At 39.2% G+C, this 21,590-nt stretch overlaps 1 protein-coding gene across 4 annotated transcripts in view; it reads left to right on the forward strand.

The window, feature by feature from the left end:
- EIF4E3 (eukaryotic translation initiation factor 4E family member 3) overlaps positions 1-21,590 on the forward strand; it is a 76,824-nt gene that overhangs the window by 1,472 nt on the left and 53,762 nt on the right. The window contains exon 1 of one of the 4 annotated variants that reach the window (XM_023200057.1): positions 1-161. The exons of 2 other annotated variants lie outside the window; for them this stretch is intronic. The gene's annotated coding sequence lies outside the window, so the exon portion shown is untranslated. The remainder of the gene's footprint in view (positions 162-21,590) is intronic. One more of the 4 variants, XM_023200064.2, reaches the window with a different exon arrangement.

Genomic DNA, 21,590 nt, shown 5'->3' on the forward strand with positions numbered 1-21,590 from the left:
CGCGCAGCGCGGCCGCCGCCGCCAGCCCCGCCGAGGCATCCCGCACCGCCTGGGCCCGGCTGGGCTGGGGGCGCCGCCGCAGCAGCCGCGGGGTCGGGAGGCGGCCGGGAGGGAGGCAGGGCCCAGGACGCAAGGTGGCGACAAGTCGCGTTTGGCCCCAGGTAACGGGGGTCCGGCGGCGGCGCCCGCCCTGGGGTCACGGTAGCCGTGCGCAGGGGAGGTTGCCTGGGCTGGCAGGGTCGGGAGGCCTCAGAGGGGACAGGAATATCTGGAATGAGCCTTCTGCCCGAAGGCTAGAAGTAATTTACGATAGTAATAGTCATCGTAGTCCTAAAACCTCTGATACTCAGGTGCGCACTGATGTGGGTGGCGGTGTGCTGGGGAGCTTGGCAAGCATTATCTCCCTCAACAGTAATAACGAAGTTGGTTCCATCTTTAACCCCACTTTGTACCTCAGGAAGCAGAGGCTTGGAGGTCAAGGGAGTTGAGAGCCAGGAAGTGGCAGAGCTGGGATTCAAATTTCGCTTGGTATGATTTCCAGTGCTGGACTCACAGCGACTCTGCAGCATCCCCTACTCGCTAACTCATCAGTGATCCCGGTGAAGGACCTATATCAGGGAAAAGAAATGCAGCATTTCATCTTTAAGTGTCTTGGAAGGTGAACCCTATGCCACCTTCCTCCCAGGATATCTATTTTCTGGGTAAGCCTGAAAGGGCAGCCCCTGTTGTGATTCTCAGACACACTGCATTTGTCTCGCAGGACCTTGCACGTGCTGGTGCCTCTGCCTGGACCAACCCCACAACAGGCTTCCTCTCCTTAGGGCCTCCTTCTGACCACTCTGTCTTGTTCTGTATCCCTGCCCTCTAGTCATTTCCTTCTTAGCACTTATAATTTGTCATTATATACTTTCATTTCTTTTTAAAAATCATGCTCTTCTAACTAGTCTCTAAGTTCTTTGAAGGCAAGGGATCATGCCTCGTTTTTGGTACCACTGTGTCCCCAGTGCTTAGCATGGTAAAGCCAGAATTAGGCAACGCGTTGTTTCTCACCCACACTCATATTTTTTTTCTTCTGTGTGGAAAATTATTTATTGCCTACTGATTACGTGCAAGGCAGGCACCTTAATGGGCATTTTCAGGATAGTGCAAGATCATAGAGGGCCTTAATGATCAGGCTGAGGAGTCAAAACTTTAGTCTGCAGGCAGTCAGGAGCCCTTGAAAGCTTTTGAGAAGGGAAGCAATATGACTGGGTGTGCTCCAGGAACATTATTCTGGCAGCAGTGTTTAGGAGGGATGAGAGAGCAGAGCCGGTAAACCTAGTACAGAGCCTCAAACTTTACTATGTGCGGAAATCACTGGGGACCTGTTAAAATGAAGATTCTGATTTAGTAGTTCTGGAATGGGGCCAGAGGTTCTGCATTTCTAACAAGCTCCTGGGTGAGACTAATGCTGTTGGTCTGCTGACCTTACTTTGAATAGTAAAGCCCTTGGGGACAGTTTGGATTTTTTTTTTTTTTTAATCTAAGTGATTTTTCAAGAAAATCAGCTATTGAGCACCTGACTTGGGACTCCTAAGTAGCCAGCAGCAAGTGGCTGACCAGGCACATCTGTAAATGTATGTTGATAGAAAATAGATTTTGGAGGGTGTATGGGTTAGGAATTGCAGTTTGATATTAGTAGCAAAAAACGTGTACATGAGTTTATTTTCCTCATGAAAGAAGAAGTCTGGAGGTCAGTGGTTGCTGATATTGATTTATTGGCTCAAGAACTGAATCTCTGAAAGTCTTTTAGCCCTTCCCTCGTGATCACAGTAGCCTGCCGACACCCCAACCATCATTTCTTCATTTCACTCAGAAAGAAGAGAAGGAAAGAGCAGAAATATTCCAGCCATCTAAGTAGGCCTCTCCAAAGAAGAGCTTTCTAGAAGCCCTACATTATAAACAAACGCTTAAACATATCATTGGCTATCATTTGAGAGTGAGCACTGAGCAAGGGAGGGTAGGAAATGATTTCTTATTTCTTGAAAGTTAGACCCACAGCTGTAGAGAATTGGATCCTGCCTTGCTGTGGCCCTTAGCGCTTGGGCTGCCTCTGCCTAGAAGAGGGAATGCCTTCTTAATAACCCACACAAATTCACCAACTCTGGTTGCTTTATGGTAATACTGATGGCAGCCACCTTTTACAGAGCATTTGCTATGTGCCAAGCATTGTGCTAAATTCTCGACATGTGTTATTTAATGTAATCATTATAATGGCCAGATGTAGTATGTACTGTTACTATCTTCATTTTGCAGAGGAGGCACAGGGGAGTTAATTTGTTCAGGCTTTCACCACTTACACTTTACACTTACTTGAAAGTAAATGTAAGAGCTGGAAGTCTGACTTAATTTTATTTATTTTTTTATTTTGAGACAGGGTCTCACTCTGTCACCTAGACTGGAGTCAGTGGCATCATCATGGCTCACTGCAGCCTCAACCTCCCAGGCTCAGGTAGTCCTCCTACCTCAGACTCCTGAGTAGCTGGGACCACAGGCTTATACCACCATGCCCCGCTAATTTTAAAAAATTATTTGTAGAGGCTGGGTGCCGTGGCTCACACCTGTAATCCCAGCACTTTGGGAGGCCAAGGCGGGCGGATCACGAGGTTAGGAGATCAAGACTATCCTGGCTAACACAGTGAAACCCCCGTCTCTATTAAAAAACAAAAAATTAGCCAGGACATGGTGGCGGGCGCCTCTAGTCCCAGCTACTTGGAAGGCTGAGGCAGGAGAATGGCATGAACCCGGGAGGCGGAGCTTGCAGTGAGCCGAGATCGTGCCATCGCACTTCAGCTTGAGCGACAGAGCGAGACTCTGTCTCAAAAAAAGAAAAAAAAAATTTGTAGAGATGGGGTCTCCCTATGTTGCCCAGGCTGGTCTAGAACTCCTGGGCTCAAGTGATCCTCCCACCTCAGCCTCCCAAAGTGCTGGGATTACAGGTGTGAGCCACCACACCCAGCCGAAGAACTCTGTGTTTAGAATCCATCCTCGTGATCTCCACAAACACTGCCTCTTCGTTGTAACTGTGAAGAAGGCTTTTGAGTTTATAAAAGCAGTAAACTAACATACACAAACTACTGAAGCTCCCGTGCACAGAATTATAACCCCTTTCAAGAGGGATCTAATCTTAATACTTGAATTTTACTAACAGAGAGGCTCATGAATAGCTGAGTGGGAGGGAGAACCCAGGCCCTCCCACTCCTAGGTCACTACCTTCCACTTAAAATCTTCATATTTTTTGTTCTAATGAGCACATGATGTTCGACAAGTCACTTAACCTCTTGGAATCTCAAATGTGCCCGTATATGAAATGGGACATTGCACCAAATGATTTCTGAGAGTCCTGGGCTCTGAAGTTGAGTTTTGGTATAAGGAAATGGAAGTTAAATGGTTATGTCTCCCAAATGGGGAGAGATTTATTTTTCAGAAAAGGACACAAAAGAAGAGACAGTATTAGTTCCTTATAATTTAAAATTTTCTGTGTTTTCTGTTTCTATCTACGGTTGAAAATGCTGCTCTTCAGATTTGGTTTAGTCATTTTCCCAGGCTCAAATGGCAGAAGCAGCAGTAGAAAATATATAAATCATGGTTCTCTCGCAGCATTTATATGCCTACTTCTGTCATTATCAACATTTGTTCAGTAGATTAATACTTAAGGAAAAACTAGTAACATTTCATTGGCCAGGATCAATGTATTTTCCTTTTACTGTTTCTAGGAAGCTGCAGGCAAGAATTTTAAATACCTTCTTAGGCACCAAATTGCATGCCTTCATCTCAAAGCAAAACAGCTCTACGAGATTTTTTCCTATAAGAAAATTTCCATTATTCTTATATAATCAAATTGTTCCTTTTGGACATAGAAACATAAGTATTTCCCACCCCCACTCTCCAAACCATTTATGTCCCTTCTTTGATGTACATATAGATGGTGTGATTGGTACTAGAAATCCTGACTGTTCAGAGAAACTGGTTGGCACCCTTTGGTAGATACAGTCAAGTATCCCCAATCATGAGGTCCAGTCTGGCCAGTGTATCCTGTTTAACCTCAGGCTTCTGGCCAGTCATCTGCCAATAGGTACATTAAACACCAAGTTAGAGAAGGTTGGTATGACTTAACTCCATCCCAACTCTTAGAAAAAATGAACCAAAATCTAGGCCCAGTGGGTGTTGGATTATCAAAGGGCAGCACTCAAGTTGACCTCTTCATGGGACGAAGTCATAACTTTGATGATGAAAATGGGCCTTGTGGTGAGGACCACTCTGGTTCATGTTCGAGTTCCACCAGTGACTACCTGTGCATTGGTGGTAGTGGTACATGAACCAGATTGTACCTAACTGTAAAGAGCCTAGACTTTGGTTCATTGGGCAAGTCTCTTGCCTACTCTGAACATCTGAATATCAAAAGCCCATTGTGGGAAGACTCAAATGAGATTCATTTACAAAGAGTGTAGCACAAGGTGTGCACACAGGTCATGTGCAATAAATGGTTAACTACACTTATGCATATTTGTTCTTACCTAACTCTGTAAATGTCTTGGCTAACCATGATTTAATTGACTTTTGTATTTCCCACCTCAGCTTAACCCAGCAGGATGCCCTGTATACAGTAGGTTCTCAATATATATGTGGCATGTATGAGTGTCAGTCTGTATAATCAAGAGTGCAAAAAGTGCAGCTGCTTTCTAGAAATCTAATTTCTGACTCTGTGTTGCCATTTTGTCTTGCTGGTGGGGAAAAAAAGGTAGCCTTAGTGCATCTTGAGTTTCATCATGGGTCCTTGCTTTCTCGGAATATACTGTAGTTTCAGGCAAGTGCCTAAATTGCCTGGTATATGGTCATTCAGGATAGTGCATGCATGTGTGTGGTGGGTATCCCTTCTGATATTTCATCAGTTGTTGGCATATTGTTCCTGTTCTTCCAAGCCATTGTGGTTTGGTGACTCTTAGCTGCCTTGTGCCATATTTGTGGTGTGAGAATCTGGGCTGAGGATGCATTTGATATTAGATGCATCCACAGGCATTCTTCTCAGCAGTATGTCTGAGAAACTGGGTGCAGCTCCCCTCTCTCTGAGTACCCTTTTCTTGTCTTCTCCTACCTTCATCTCCAAGGACTCCCTATCTATTCTGGAAGAGGGTGTAAACCTAGTTCTTCCTTGTTCTTCTGGACAATGTAATTGCAGTCATTCCTCAGTATAAACAGGGAATTCATTCCAGGGCCTCGGTGTGCACCCGAATCCATGTATACTCAAGTCCCATAGCCAGCCCTGCAGAACCTACATATATGAGAAGTCAGCTCTTCATATGTGCAGGTTTCACATCTCTCAAATACTGTATTTTCCATCCTATTTTGATTGAAAAAAAAAATCACATGTAAACCAACCCATGCAGTTCAAACCCATGTTGTTCAAGGGTCAACTGGAATCAATTTCCCTGGAAAGCTGTGTTCCCCAAATTCAGGTGTTTGGAAAAAACAAAAGCCAGGAAGCCACCTTGCCATAAACCTCTTCTAGTCAAGGAAGCTCAGAGCCTGCTATCCACTTGAATGTTGGGAAGGAAAGGGAAAAATAGAGGAAGAAAAATTATCACTGCATATCTCAAAATATTGTGCTTGCTGTCTGTGTTTGTTGAATGAATAACTGAATATCTTTATGTGTATATGTATAGCATATTGTCACACTTCATTTAAGCAAAATATGTTTAGTGGAAACTCTTTAACAGTTGGTTTTCTTTCTCCACATGCAAGAGAATGAAGTTGCGCCCCAACCCCACACCATATATTTAAAAAAATTCAAAATGAATGATAGACCTAACAGTCAGGGCTAAAACTATAACAACTCTTAGAAGAAAATATAGGAGGCCGGGCGCAGTGGCTCAAGTCTGTAATCCCAGCACTTTGGGAGGCCGAGATGGGCGGATCACGAGGTCAGGAGATTGAGACCATCCTGGCTAACACTGAAACCCCATCTCTACTAAAAAATACAAAAAAGTAGCCAGGCGAGGTGGCAGGCGCCTGTAGTCCCAGCTACTCGGGAGGCTGAGGCAGGAGAATGGCGTGAACCCGGGAGGCGGAGCTTGCAGTGAGCTGAGATCCCGCCACTGCACTCCAGCCCGGGCGACAGAGTGAGACTCCGTCTCAAAAAAAAAAAAAAGAAGAAAATATAGGAGTAAATGTTCATGACTTTACATTAGGAAGTAGTTTCTTGGATATGTTCCCAAAAGGACAGGTGACAAAAGAAAAAAATACATAAATTCGATTTCATTAAAATTTTTAAAGTTTGTGCTTCAATAGACACCATCAAGAAAATGAAAGGCCCGCCTTCAGAATGGGAGAAAATGTCGTCAGATACTGTGTCTGATGGGGGACTTGTATCCAGAATATATAAAGAACTCATAACTCAAAAAAGACAACCCAGTTTTAAAAATGGGCAAAGACTTTAAATACGCATTTCTCTAAAAAGATATGTAAATGGCCAGTAAGCACATGGAAAGATACTTTGCATCATTAGTCAATAGGACAATGCGATTCAAACCATCTGAGATACCACTTCATATCTACTGTGGTGGCTATTACAAAAATGTAGACGGTAACAGGTGTTGGTGATGACATGGAGGAATTGGAACCCTCAGATGATGCTGTTGGGAATGGAAAGTGATATAGCTGCTTTGGAAAATCATTTGGCAACTCCTCAAAAAGTTAAACATAGAGTTACCTTATGACCTAGCCATTTCACACCTAGGCATTTACCCAAGAGAAATGAAAACATGTCCACATGAAAACTCATATGTAAATGTTCATAACAGCATCATTCCTAATAATCAAAAGGAGAGAGCAACACAAAGGTCCATGAATGAATGGATGGATAAATAAAATGTCATATATCCCTACAGTGGAATGCTATTCACTCATAATAGCAAGTACTGGTACGTGATGCTCCAACATAGATGAACCTTAAAAACACTGTCCTCAATGAAAGAAGCCAAACACAAAAGACCATGTATTGTACAGATCCATTTATATGAAAGGCCCAGAACGGGTAAATCCATAGTGATAGAGAGTTGGTTAGTAGTTGCTGGGAACTGGGGGAAGGATTGGAGAGTGTCCGCTAATGGGTCCAGAGTTTTTTGGGGGTGATGAAAATGTTCTAAATTGAGGTAATAGTGATAGTTCCACAACTCTGGATATCCTAAGAAAACAGAATTATAAAAAAAATTCATATGAAAGTAAGGTCACCTCTGTGACCTTCGGAGGTGTCTTTATTAAAAGATGGATAGGAACCTGGCAAGTAACATGAACTCCTAGTTATGAACTCCTAGTTATGAACTCCTGGCAAGTAATATGAACTCCTAGCTTTCTGAGTGAGTGCAGATTCTTCAGGTGTGATTTCTTGTGCTCTTACCTGAGGCTGGCCACAGAAATAAGTCATGCCTTGCCATATGATCATGTGCACAAGGATTGCCCCCTTTGGTGGGCCTTAGCATTTATGTGCTTTTGGGGCTTTGTTTAGGTAAACCTGGGAAGAGAGACTAAGAAAGTTTTATTTAATCAATAGCTTTATATTGCAGCATAGCCTCTGGAAAAGCTGTCATTTTTTAGATCAAAAAATGCACTAAGCTATTTTGGATATATGATTACTAATTTACTCCTACAGAATCCCCTACCCCAGTTTTACAGATGAGGAGCCTTGAGTTTTAAAGCAGTTAACCATAGTCTGTGGTCACATGGCACAAAGTAGAAGAGCAAGGTAAAATTCCAGTCTGTCTGGACTGAAAGCCTGAATTCTTTTTTTTTTTTTCTTCCTTGAGACAGAGTCTCGCTCTGTCGCCCAGGCTGGAGTGCAGTGGCGTGATCTCAGCTCACTGCAAGCTCCGCCTCCCGGGTTCACGCCATTCTCCTGCCTCAGCCTCCCGAGTAGCTGGGACTACAGGTGCCCGCCACCACGCCTGGCTAAGTTTTTGTATATTTTAGTAGAGACAGGGTTTCACCGTGTTAGCCAGGATGGTCTCGAGCTCCTGACCTTGTGATCCACCCGCCTTGGCCTCCCAAAGTGCTGGGATTACAGGCGTGAGCCACCGCGCCCGGCTGAATTCTTAATAAATATGTACAGAGAGCTTTGACAACTAATACATAATTGAAGGAAAACCTATCGGGATGAAAGAAGTGTTAAACTGGGGTTGTATCTGCTAGTACAGAATTGAGGAAAACCATTATACTAACAGCATAGGTGGCAGTATTTTAACCACCTGAAAATAAACACTTTCAATATTGAAAAGAAACAAGGAGTCTACACTAATATGTTATCACTATTTAAAATGCCATTATTGATATTTCTATAATGGTTTTCTAAGCAAGTCATAGCAACGGCTCCAAGTGAGAAAAGGCCTTTTTAAAAAATGTGGCCCCTCTCTTTTGCATTATATTTACTAGCTGTTTAAACTCCCTCTAGTGGTTAAGTCATGTTGTGATCCTAAATTTTGCATTGACAGACTCAGTGCAGCTACCAGGACTAGGGTGCTACTGGGAGTGCCAAACATAACAGGATCAAACCTATTCCTTAAGCATTCTTTTCATGTGCATGGAATCATGGTATAAATATTGTATATCAGAGCTACTACTGCTATAATCCTTGCCTTCATCTCCTTTCTCTCTTATTTGATCGAAAATCAAATAGTGCGTCGATTATTGATACTTTCTACTCTAGAGAATTACAGTGAATATACTTTATAAGGTGGAGATTTTCGGGGTACATCCATATAAAATGTTCTGAACTATGGAACAGGGGCCTGTAAGACACATCTTTAAGGATGTACCTACTGTTTCTTGAATTGCTAGTTTACCTATTATGCAATGGCTTCCTTGTAATAAAATATGAATGTTTGGCTCTTTTAAATGCCACCCTCTATATGCATACACCTCCCACCTCTCACACGCAAAATTCTTCCTATGCCACCAGCACCAAGCTTTGCATTGGGTTTTTATTTAGATGAGGTAGATACTCTTTCATTTGCAGAATTGTAACAGTTGTTGAGGAGAGCATCTGTAAAAATAAATCTTAGAGATAAGGCAGACAGATTTTTATGATAAAACAAATCATATAAAAAGTAAGACTTGGACTCGATTCTCCTTAGACTCCCATGTGAACTTGCAGAGGTCTGATTTCCATATCTCAAACATTTGGGATAAACAGCTGCATTTCTCAGAAAAACCCCTGCTACCACCCTTCCTTCATTCTCTTACTTCATCTGGTCTGGACAGCTCCCTGCACAGCTTCCAAAGCATGCTCTTCTCTTCTCTCCCTGTGAGACTTCCTGTTTCCTGGAATGAACCCACATCTTTCTCTTTCTCGTTTTATTCTTTTGTTTCATTTCAAGTGGTGTACATACATCAGTAGCTTCCTGAGAAAGCTGCTTTGGACATAAATTTTTTATTTTTTATTTTATTTTATTTTTTTGAGATGGAGTCTCGCTCTGTCACCGAGACCAGAGTGCAGTGGCGCAATCTCGGCTCACTGCAACCTCCACCTCTCGGGTTCAGGTGGTTCTCCTGCCTCAGCCTCCTGAGTAGCTGGGACTACAGGTGCATGACACCATGACCAACTAATTTTTCTACTTTTAGTACAGATGGGGTTTCACCATGTTTGTCAGGCTGGCCTCAAACCCCTGACGTTGTGATCCACCCTCGTTGGCCTCCCAAAGGGCTGGGATTACAGGCATGAGCCACCGTGCCCAGTGAGAGATGAATATTTTAAGACTTTTTACATATCTGAAAATGCTCTTACTTTACTTTCTTCATACTTGATAGTTTGGCTGGGAATAGAATTCTACTGGTTTGGCAATTATGACCAATGATTTTGGACATTTTTTCATGTGCTTATTTGCCATCCACCTATCTTCTTTGCTGATGAACCTGCCATATTTTTTCAATAAATCATTTATTTTTCTTATTACTGACTTTTGGGAGTTCTTTATGCATCCTGGAAAGAAGTTCTTTTTGAGATATAAGATTTGGAAATCCCATTTGCCCCTGGTTTGTGGCTTGTCTTTTTATTCTTTTAATAGTGTCTTTTGAAGAGCAGAGATTTTAATTTTGATGAAGTTCAGTTTATCAATTTGAATTATTTTATGAATGATGCTTTTAGGTCACATCTGAGAAATTCTTGCCTAAACCATGGTCATGAAAATTTTCTCCTATGTTTTCTTCTAGAAGTTTTATGATTTTAGGTTTTTTATAGTTAGTTTTATGTTCCAGATTAATATTGTAAATGGTATGAGGTGGATTGAATTTCAATGGATTGAAATTCATTTTTTTAATATATGGTTCTTCAACTGTTCCAGCACCCCTTGTTGGAAAACTTATTGCACCTTTGTCAAAAACAAATTGTTCATATACATGTGGGTCTCTTCATGGACTCTTTATTCTGTTGAATTTATGTGTCTGTCTATCTTGATGTCACACTGTATTCATTATTGTGGCTTTATAATAAGCCTTAAAATCAGGAAGCATTATTCTTCCAAATTGGTCTTCTTTTTCTAGTTGTTTTGGCTGGTCTCATTCATGAGCATATAGATATGTGTTTTAGAATCAAGTTATCTAATTCTACGATAAGGCCTACTGGGATATGAATTGGGGTTATGTCTAGATCAGTTTGGGGAGAATTGATGTCTTAACAATACTGCATCTTCCTCTACAAAAACAAGGTATATCTCTTCATTTCTTTTTTTTTTTTTTTTTTTGAGACGGAGTCTCGCTCTGTCGCCCAGGCTGGAGTGCAGTGGCCGGATCTCAGCTCACTGCAAGCTCTGCCCCCCGGTTTTCGCCATTCTCCCACCTCAGCCTCCTGAGTAGCTGGGACTACAGGTGCCCACCACCTCGCCCGGCTAGTTTTTTTTATTTTTTAGTAGAGACGGGGTTTCACCGTATTAGCCAGGATGGTCTCGATCTCCTGACCTTGTGATCCGCCCGTCTCGGCCTCCCAAAGTGCTGGGATTACAGGCTTGAGCCACCACGCCCGGCCTATCTCTTCATTTCTTTAGCTCTTCTTTTATTTCTCTTAGCAGTCTTTTGTACTTCCCAGTGTAGTTCTTGTATATCTGGTGTCAGAATTATCTGTCAACATTTTTTATTTTTGATACTTTTATGAATGGTATTTTTAAAATTTTTAATTGTTCACTACTACCATAACAAGAATATAATTGATTTTTGTATATTGACTTCATATTTTGAAACTTTGCTAAACTCACTTATTTCAGTTTTTTGGGGGAAAATTCCATCAAGTTTTCTACATAGATGTGCATTTGTCTAGAATAGATAATGTTACCTTTTTTTCAGTCTAGATGCTTTTTTATTTATTTTTCTTGCCTTGTTGCACTGGCTAGACCTTTAATACAATGTTAAATAGAAGTGACAAGAGCTAACCTTATCGGTCTCTTCTCTCATATTAAAAGGAAAGCTTTCTTTTTATTCAGTTTTTCACCATGAAGCATGATGTTAGCTGTGGATTTTTATAGGTGCCTATAGATGAGGAAGTTCCCTTCCATTCCTACTTTACTGAGAGGTTTTTGTTTGCTTGCTTGTTTTAAAATCAGCAGTGAATGTTGGATTTTGACAAATGCTTTCCATACATCTATTGAGATAACCACACTGATTTACATTTTTAGTTTGTTAAATAGAAAATTATATTGATTGACTTTCACATATTAAGCCAACCTTGCATTCCTTAGATAAATATGACTTGGTCATGAACTACTATCCTTTTTGTATATTCTTGTATTATACTTGCTAAAATTTTGTTTTGAATTTTTTTTTTTTTTTTTTTTTTTTTTTTGAGACGGAGTCTCACTCTGTCGCCCAGGTTGGAGTGCAGTGGCCGGATCTCAGCTCACTGCAAACTCCGCCTCCCGGGTTTATGCCATTCTCCTGCCTCAGCCTCCCGAGTAGCTGGGACTACAGGCACCTGCCACCTCGCCTGGCTAGTTTTTTTTTTTTTTTGTATTTTTTTTTTAGTAGAGACGGGGTTTCACCATGTTTGCCAGAATGATCTCGATCTCCTGACCTCATGATCTGCCCGTCTCGGCCTCCCAAAGTGCTGGGATTACAGGCTTGAGCCACTGCGCCGGGTTATTGATCTCTAGCTGTTTTTCTTTTTTCCTTTTCTGGCTTTGTCATTCTAAAAGAATGACTTGGAATGTATTCTCTCCTTTTCAATTGTTTTTTAAAAGTTTATGTAGAATTTTTTTCTTTAATGTTTGGTGGAATTTACTAGTAAAACTATTTGAGCATGGAGTTTTCTTTGGGGGAAGGTTTTTAACTATATATTTCATTTATTTTATAGATATATGGCTGTTCAAGTTATATATTTTACCAAGTACATTTTGATGGTTTATATCTTTAAAGGAATTTGTCCATCTCATCTGTTACAAGTTCATTGGCATAAGTTGTTAATAGCATTCCCTTGTTATCTTCTACATAGCTATAACATAAAATCAGTATTGGTATCTTCTGTGTCATTTCTGATACTGGTACATTTTTCCCTGAATAGTTGTGCCAGAAGTTTATCATTTTTTTCAGTCTCAAATAACCAGATTTTTGCTTTCATTGATGTTCTCTACTGTTTTTCTGTTTTCTATTTCATTGGTTACTGCTCCGATATTTATTATCTCCTTTGATCTATTTAATTTGCATCCTATTTGCTTTTATTTTCTAGTTTCTTAACACAGAAGCTGAGTCCATCTATTTGAGATCTTTATTTGGGCTTTTGTGTTAGAAATTTTCCCCTAAGAACTGTTTTGGTAGAATTCCATGAATTTGATAGATGTTTTTTTATATTCATTCATTAAATGTTCCTTTTGATTTCTTTTTTGATCCATGAGTTATAGAGAAGTGTGTTATTTAGTTTATAAGTATTTGGGGGACTCCCAGAGATCTTGCTATTATTAATTTCTAATTAAATTCCACTGTATCAGAGAATATACTTGTATGACTTGAATTCTGTTACGTTTATTAAGACATTTTGACCCAGAATATGGTCTATCTTGGTAAACTTTCCGTGTACCCTTGAAAAGAATGTGTTTTGTATGGTTGTTGGGTGAAATGTTTTATAAATGTCAGTTGGGTCAAGATGGTTGATAGTGTTGTTGAAATCTTTTATATTCTTACTAAATTTCTGTCTGCTTGTTCTAGCAATTATTGAGAGATGAGTGTTGAAATCTCTTGACTAAAATTCTGGATTTGTATTTCTCCCTGCCCTTCTAACAGTTTTTGTTTCATGTATCTTGGGGCTCTGTTATCAGGAGTAAAAAAATATTTAGAATGATTATATCCTCTTGATGAATTGACTCATTTATATTACTAATCAACCTTCTTCATTCCAAATAATATTCTTTGCTCTGGAATTTACTTAGTGTGATATTAATATAGCCTCTCTAGCTTTCTTTTGATTAGAATTAGCAAAATGTACCTTCTTTTTTTACTTTAAAAATTATTTCATTGTAGGATATGCTCATAATATCAAGCCAAGGATCAATGTAACTTCTAATTTTGCTTACAATCTATGCCTGGGATTCTAGGATGTGTGTGTGTGTGTGTGTGTGTGTGTGTGTGCGTGTGCATGTGCATGTGTATGTGCATGGATGTGTTTTTTTGTTTTTATTTTATTTTATTTGAGATGGAGTCTCACTCTATTGCCCAGGCTTGAGTGCTGTGGTGCAATCACACCCACTGCAACTTCAGCCTCCTGGTTTCAAGCCATTCTCTTGGCTCAGCCTCCCAAGTAGCTGGGACTACAGGTGAATACCACCACACCTGGCTAATTTTTTGTCTTTTTAGTAGAGATGGGGTTTTACCATGTAAGCCAGGATGGTCTTGATCTCCTGACCTCATGATCCGCCCAGCTCAGTCTCCCATAGTGCTGGGATTACAGGTGTGAGCCACTGCGGCTGGCCGGGATGTGTGGTTTTTAATGAATTTTCACAATTCTTTTGTTCCTTTAACAAGTTTTCTCGTATATTCCTGGATAATAGTAGGTGATCAGTAAATATTTGGTTGTTTTGTTTTGTTGTTTTTTGAGACAGGATCTTGCTCTATCATCCAGGCTGGAGTGTAGTGGCACGATCTCAGCTCGTTGTAACCTCCGTCTCCTGGGCTCAGGTGATCCTCCCACCTTAGCTTCCCAAGTAGCTGTGGCTACAGGTGTGCACCACCATGCCCGGCTAATTTTTGTATTTTTTGTGGAGACAGTGTTTTGCCATGTGGCCCAGGCTGATCGCAAACTCCTAGACTCAAGCAATCCACTTGCCTTGGCCTCCCAAAGTGCTGGGATTGCAGGCAGAAGCCACCATGACTGGCCAATATCTGTTAAATGGAATGTTTGTGTCTACTACATGCAGAAAGAAAAATGCACACTCTGTCCTTTACTTTAATCTATTATTGCCTTTATATTTAAAGTGCATTTCTTGTAGGCAGCATTATTGTTGGTTCTTGCTTTTATATTCAACCAAATAATGGCTGAAATTCAATTGGGAATATTTAAACTGTACATTTAATGTGAATATTAATATGGTAACATTTAAATCTGTCATCTTGCTCTTTGTTTTCTATTTGTCTTAACTGCTCTTTGCTTCCTTTTTCCTATTTTTATGCTTTCTTTTAGATTAATTAAATATTACTTATGATTTCTTTTTATCTCTTTTGTTGGATTATTAGCTATAATTCTTTGTTATTTTAGTGCTTTATTTAGGATTTACAGTGTACATTTTTAACTTATCACAGTCTACCTTCAAGTGATATTATACCTCTTCATATACAGTATAACAATTTACAGTGGCATATTCTCACTTCTCCCTGCCAACTTCTGTGCTATTATTGTCATAGATTTTTCTTTTATTCATGTTATAAAGTCCATAGTACATTGTTATTATTTTTATTTAAACAGTCCATTATTTTTTAAAGAGATTTAAAAAATACTAAAATTATCTTATGTTTTACCCATGTGGTTATCATGTCCAGTGCCCTTTCTTTCTTTCTGTAAATCTACGTTCCCTTCTGGCATCATATTCCTTCTTCTTGAAGGAATTCCCATGACATTTCTTTTTTTTTTTTTCAGACAGGGTCTCACTCTGTCACCCAGGCTAGAGTGTAGTGGTGCCATCATGGCTCACTGCAGCCTCAACCTCCCAGGCTCAGGTGATCCTTCCACCTCAGCCTCTTGAGTAGCTGGGACTACAGCCATGCGCCACCACACCTGGCTGATTTTTTAATTTTTTGGTAGAGACAGGGTTTCACCATGTTGCCCATACTGGTCTGGGGCTTATGGCCTTAGGTGATCCTCTGGCCTTGGTCTCCCAAAGTACTGGGATTACAGGCATGAGCAACTACTCCCAGCCTGTGACATTTCTTATAGTGTTGATTTCCTGGTAGTGGATACTTTCAGCTCTTGCATATCTGAAAACATCTATATTTCTGGGTTTTTTTGTTTGTTTCATTGATTTTCTCTATTATTTTTCTGTTTTGATTTTATTGATTTCTGCTTTTTATTTTTCTCTTCCTTATGCTTGCTTTGGGTTTACTTTGCATGTCTTTTCCTAGTTCCTTAATGTAGGAATTTCAGCTGTTGATTTGAGACCTTTTCTCTTTTCTAATGTAAGCATTTAGTGCTGTACGTTTCCCTCTCAGTAGTGCTTTAGCTGCATCTGAATGCTTTAATATGTTGTATTTTCATTTTCATTCCAGGTCTATGTATCTTTGAATTTTCTTTGAGACTTCCTTTTTAACTCATATATATACTGTTTAATTTTCAGGCATTTGGAAATTTTCTGGTTCTTTTTCTAGTATTGATTTATTTTACATTTGTTAAGTTTTGTTTTATGGTTCAGAATGATGAATATTCCATGAACTCTTGAAAAAAAATTGTGCTCTGCTAAAGTGGTGCTATATATGACAAATAGATCCTGTTGTCTGATTTTGTTGTTCATTTCTTATATACCCTTGCTGATGTTTTATCTAGCAGTTCTATCCATTGTTGAGAGTGGGCTGTTGAAGTTCCCAGCTCTAATTTTCTATTGCCTATCTCTTTTCAGGTCTGTGAAGTTTTGCTTCGTGTATTTTGAGGCTGTGTTGTTTGGTGCACACATGTAGGATCATTATGTCTTCCTGGAGGGTTCTTTTGTAATTATGTAATGTCCTTTTCTGTCTCTGGTTAACTTTACTCTAAAATCTGCTTTATTTGCTATTAATATAGCTACTCTTAACTTTGTTGGGTTATTGTTACATGATATCTCTTTTTTCATTTTTTTCCCTTTCAACCTACCCACATTGTTGTATTTGAAGTGAGTTTTTATAAATAGCATTTTGTTGCATCACGTTTTTTTTTTTTTTTTTGCTGTTGTGTATTGCTTGTTGTTTAATCCACTCTACCTGGTGAAGGTAAAAGTCTAAGCTTCTCACTTGGCCTTGCTGGCTTAGGTAGGGGAAGGATCACAGTTTTTTCTGTTGCATTTGGCTGGCATAGTTATGTCTAAGAGTTTTCTGTCTTGCAAGGCTGCTCCTTTGGCTAGAGAAACCAGACTTTTCTAGTCTATGCTCATTAGCATTTTCAGGTTGCCAGCTTCTCCATCTCTGAGTCTAAGAGATATGAGACAAAAAGAAAACCCAGGGAACTTATTGCTGTGTTGTTCCTTAACCTAACTGCTATGCTGCCTTTTGGCCTCTTTCAGAGTCTTCTTATGTTTGTTTTATATAACGTTCAGGGTTTTTCACTATACTTTGTGGGAGGAATTGAGAAAGCATATCTTATTCCATCTTCCTGGCAGAGAATCTTCTCCATCATTTTTGAATAGATATTTCACTGAGTATAGAATTCTAGGTTGACAGGTTTTTCTTCTTTCAGTACTTTAAAGAGTTTGTTCTGTTATCTTGGTTGTATCATTTCCTATGAAAAAATATCTGTTTTGTGTGTGTGTGTGTGTGTGTGTGTGTTTTTGGTAGAGATGAGAGTTCTCGCTATGCTACCCAGGCTGGTCTTGAACTCCTGGCCTCAAGCAATCCCCCTGCCTTAGCCTCCCAAAGTGCTGGGTTTATAGATGTGAGCCGCCACACCCAGCCTAATTCTTACTTTGTTCCTCTGTATATAATGTATCTTTTTTTCTGCACTGTAGCAGTTGGATTATTCCCTGCCTTGGTGTGATTTTCTTCATGATTTTTGTGATTAGAGTTCATGGAGATTCTTGAATCGAAGGGTTTATTCCTCTTGAACAGCCACTCTCCAAAAGCAGGTGACTCAACTAACTTTATGGTAAAAATTAGAAAGCTATTAATTTGTAGTTGAACTGTGATATTTTCCAGGTTCTAAATTGTTTATTTAGTAGGTGGTCATATGTTTTGTATACCAGATATTCAAGCACCTTCTGCCACAGTGCTCTGTTTTGAACATTTAGGGCATAACTTGAATATTTTCATAAGTCAAAGACTCACCTCATTTTCCAGATGATAGAGATGACTTCGGAGAAGTGAAACGTTTCCTAAAGTTTCCTAAAGTTGCAACTATTAGGAGCACAGGCAGACTTAGGGTTTGAACTCCATACCTCTTGCTGGGTGATGATGGGAATGTTATTTAACCATTTTGAGCCTCCAGTGTGTAAAGTGGGAGATGATAATCATACTTATTAATATCTCATCAAGTTGATATGTGGATTAGATGAGAATAGTTAAGGATTCACAAAATGGTAGCTGTTGTTGCTGTTGATATTTTTCTTTAATAGACTTTCTTTTGTAGAGCAGTTTCAGGTTCACAGCAAAATTGAGTGGAGGGTACAAGGAGTTTTCCATGTATCCCATCCTCACGTATGCATAGCCTTCTCCATTATCAACATCCCACACCAGATGGGTGCATTTTTATAATCAAGGAGCCTACATTGACACATCATTATCAACCAGAGTCCGTAGTTTATATTAGGGCTCACTTTTGGATTTGTACATTCTATGGGTTTTGACGAGTGTCCAATGACATGTATCTGCCATTAGAGTATCATTCAGAATAGTTTTATTTTCATAAAAATCTTTGCTCTGCCTATTCATTCCTTCCTCTTCTACACCTGAACCCCTGACAACCACTGATCCTTTAACTGTCTCCATAGTTTTGCCTTTCTTTTCTAGAATGTTGTATTAGTTGGAATCATACAGTATGTCGCTTTTCAGATTGGCTTCTTTCACATAGTAATATGCATTAAAGTTTCCCCAATGTCTTTTTGTGGCATAATAGCTCATTGCTTTTTAGCAGTGAATAATACTCCATTGTCTGGAAGTACCATGGTTTACTGATCTACTCACTGCTAAAGGACATCTAGTCTCCTTTCAAGTTATGGCATTTATGAATAGAGCTGCCATAACCATCTCTGTGTGGGGTTTTTTTTGTGGACATAAGTTTTCGACTCAGTTGGGTAAATACCAAGGAGTATAATTGCTGGATTGTATGGTAAAAGTATGTTTAGTTTTGTAATAAACTGCCAAACTGTCTTTCAAAGTGGCTGTACCATTTTGCATTCTTATTAGCAATGAATGAGAGTTCCTGTTGCTCCACATCCTCACCAGCATTTGGTGTTGCCAATGTTTTAGGATTCAGACATTCTAATAGGTGTATAGTGGCATCTCATTGTTTTAATTTGCAGTCTCCAGTGACATATGATATTAATAATCTTTTCATGGTGCTTATTTGCCATCTGTATATCATCAACAAGATGTTTGCTCAGGTCTTTTGTCCAATTTTAAAATCACGGTGTTCATTTTCTTATTGTTGAATTAAAAAATTTCTTTGTAGATTTTGGAGCTATTGGTATTTTTATTTGAATTATTATTATCTTAAGTGCTTGGATAAGAGTTTCATTGAAACCTCAGCATTTGAACCAGCAAAACATGAAAATGTTTTCTTCTTATTTTTTGGAGGGAGGTAGAGAAATGATCTTCACTTGAAAAAATAAAAATGAAAAGATGTTCTCCTAGGTTACTTTGATCCAGAAAGAACTTCAGGCTGCCTCTTAAGTAGAGCTGTGACTTCATGGGCCCTCCATGCTGTAACCCTCCCCACAAAATTAGTTTGTGCCATGTGTTTTTCAACGGTTGCCTTATTGAGGAGTGGGAAGTACCTGCTTAGCACAGTATTGCCTTTCTTTGTTAGGAATCTGTGGATTCACAGGGTGCTCTGCTATTATCAGGGTGGTGACATTACACCTATTAGCAAGTCTCCTCAACTTGCAGAGAACTGCTCTGGCCTGGATCATTCTGTAGAAAAACTAGTTACTAACACTATTGAAGAAAAATATGTCCCATGATAGATGGAGGTATTATATTATCTGATTTCCATTCTCCTACCCTTCACTGTGCATCAATAGATTTATATCATGGGATTCTATTTTCATTTTATGTCTTTTTATTTACGCACCAATTCTTTTGCAAGTAATTTTAATTCTTCATTTTATGAGAGTGAGGCTTTGTGCCTGTGTACTCCTATATAAAATAAAGGAAATGATTGTTTTTAATGCAGATTTGAAAGAAATATAATGGATTTCAGCTACACCAATTTCTCCCCATTTAGATGAGATGAACACCTAGTTAGATGAGGAACGTCATTCCTCATATACTTTGAATACATCCTGTTTCCATGACAACTTGTACTTACCAGCTTGCCTGGTAAAAGAAGTGCTTGAATTCTTCCTTTGATAAAAGATTTGACCAAACACTGGGGCCCCAGTTTCTTAATTCCAATAATTTCATTCCAGCCTGGGGCCAGTTTTCTTTTTAACATGGGATGATGTTGAGGATTAGAAACCAAAAAACGATTTTAGAGGTGAATTCATCTTCAAAATAAAAGGAGAGGACTCATAGGCCAAATACTAATGAGCACGAGAAATGAAGATACTTGTGCAGGTCATAGTCATGTTCTGATATCTTCCAGTTAAATTGAATCAACAGAGATGATGCAACAACTTATGAAGATGCTATTTGATTTGACAAAGAATGATTCAGTTACTCATTTCCATCCAGACGTTATAATCAGTTGGCTTGTTCTTTTCACTGCTAATTTATATCTTGCCATTATGGGTAGCTGGTGCCCTCTTACTGCTGAATTTCAATTCTAATAAGGAGTACAGTTTTATTAATGATTTTCCCTCAGAATGAAAAATAGGAAATTATTTGCATCATTAACTGTGCTTTTGCAAACTATGAAAAACACGATACTACATTTAATTGACAAATTTATGTTTCATATGTTATAAAATATTTTAGTCCAATAAGGCAAGCAGACATGACCCTTAGGCACTTTAGGAATGATAGGGACTCATCCCAAATTTAGGATAATTCACAGTGTATTTTTGAGTGACCTGGTAGGTTTTGAAAGGACAAAAGTGACTCAGCTGTCTCCAAGATAATTGTCAACCACAGTATATATTTGTGACATCAAATACTTGCATAAAGTCATCTGAGGGGTACCATGTTCATCATAGCCTTCGTGAGAGTTCATCTTTTGTAATGATGACGTAGTATGATCAACTTGTGCATATTTTTAGCCTCTGGGAATAAGATACTATCTTACCACAAACACTAAGAAAATTTTCAAGCAAATACCATAAGGTGCATCGTGCCATTATGTAGATAATGTGTAACTAATAAGAATGAACAGGAAAAGACTGAAAAATTAACAGGATCTTTCTGTATTGTGAGTATGCAATTCCTGCTGATGGTAAAAGAAAAGAGGTTCAGTATATGAAGGGATCTCATTGGCCTAAACACTGCACGTGTCCTCATGTTTCCTAATGGATCATTTTGCACAGTAGTTACAGTTCTATCATGCAATTATGATTTTTTTTAGAAAACAAATAATGCAGCTTCATTTCAAAAATTGCTTTATTTTCCTTTACTAATTGTTCATCAGTTGATAATGGCTTCTCAAACTTTAGTGTACTTAGCTCTTAAGAAGTAAATGACTTATAAAATATTTCAGGCTATACTTTAATGAATGTTTTTAAATCACAGAAGGATTCATTATTCAGATATTTATTGAGTTTCCAGCACATGAGCAGTACTTTATAACAGTCTCTGAGGACCTCAAAGGTGAGCTCCCAACCCCTCAGGAAGCTTGGGTTAAATATGGTACAGGGAAAGATAGTACAGGTGGTCTTTTTGCAGCCTGACTCATCACGTCCTAATATTTTGCCAAGTCAGCTTATATTTTCTGTATCAGGATTTCTTATGTCATAAATATGATTATTTCAGCTTAAAATAAAGCTTTGGAAAGCACAATACACTTCCTCAGAGAACTGGCTTACAAAATGTTCCCCTAAATGATCTATGAACCATAACTGAAAGCTCCAAACAATATTCTATCCTTAAAGCAGCTTCTTAAATGTAAAGAAATGACTTGCTTGCTGTTGATTTATCCCACTAGGCTAGCTGTTATCTGCCCACAGTGGGGATTAGAGGCCTCCAGGATGGTTGCTGAAATCCTGTGGAACAGGCAGTGCTCCAGGACCTGCTCCTTGCGTATCTACCATGCGCACATTCAAGCA

This window comes from Piliocolobus tephrosceles, chromosome 2 (assembly GCF_002776525.5).
Source record: "Piliocolobus tephrosceles isolate RC106 chromosome 2, ASM277652v3, whole genome shotgun sequence".
Classification (NCBI taxonomy): domain Eukaryota; kingdom Metazoa; phylum Chordata; class Mammalia; order Primates; family Cercopithecidae; genus Piliocolobus; species Piliocolobus tephrosceles.